Source organism: Arachis hypogaea, chromosome 12 (genome assembly GCF_003086295.3).
Source record: "Arachis hypogaea cultivar Tifrunner chromosome 12, arahy.Tifrunner.gnm2.J5K5, whole genome shotgun sequence".
Classification (NCBI taxonomy): Eukaryota; Viridiplantae; Streptophyta; class Magnoliopsida; order Fabales; family Fabaceae; genus Arachis; species Arachis hypogaea.
In genome coordinates this window covers 68885555-68886260 of record NC_092047.1, presented here as the reverse complement: position 1 = coordinate 68886260, position 706 = coordinate 68885555, and the positions used below count along the sequence as shown (strand labels likewise).

Here is a 706-nt window from a genome sequence, read left to right as displayed (position 1 = left end):
TCAATCCCTGCCATTGGAGCAAACAACTTTGAGCTTAAGCCTCAATTAGTTTCTCTAATGCAACAGAATTGCAAGTTTCATGGACTTCCATTGGAAGATCCTCATCAGTTCTTAGCTGAGTTCTTACAAATCTGTGACACTATCAAGACCAATGGGGTTGACCCTGAAGTCTACAGACGTATGCTTTTTCCTTTTGCTGTAAGAGACAGAGCTAGGACGTGGTTGGATTCACAACCTAAAGAAAGCCTGAACTCTTGGAAAAAGCTAGTGAATGCCTTCTTGGCAAAGTTCTTTCCACCTCAAAAATTGAGCAAGCTTAGAGTGGAAGTCCAAACCTTTAGACAGAAGGATGGTGAGTCCCTCTATGAAGCTTGGGAGAGATACAAGCAATTGATCAGAAGGTGCCCTTCTGACATGCTTTCAGAATGGAGCATCATAGGAATCTTCTATGATGGGCTGTCTGAACTATCCAATATGTCATTGGATAGCTCTACTGGAGGATCTCTTCATCTGAAGAAGACGCCTGCAGAAGCTCAGGAACTCATTGAAATGGTTGTAAGTAACCAATTCATGTACACCTCTGAAAGGAATCCTGTGAATAATGGGACAACTCAGAAGAAAGAAGTTCTTGAGATTGATACTCTGAATGCCATATTAGCTCAGAATAAAATATTGACCCAACAAGTCAATATGATTTCTCAGAGTC

General features: G+C 41.2%; 1 non-coding gene across 1 annotated transcript; it reads right to left on the bottom strand.

Moving 5' to 3' along the window:
* Positions 1–312: 312 nt before the first annotated feature.
* On the bottom strand, positions 313–420 carry LOC112731954 (small nucleolar RNA R71). The gene has a single exon (XR_003167701.1). It is a non-coding gene; the product is annotated as a small nucleolar RNA R71 (small nucleolar RNA).
* Between the last annotated feature and the right edge of the window lie 286 nt (positions 421–706).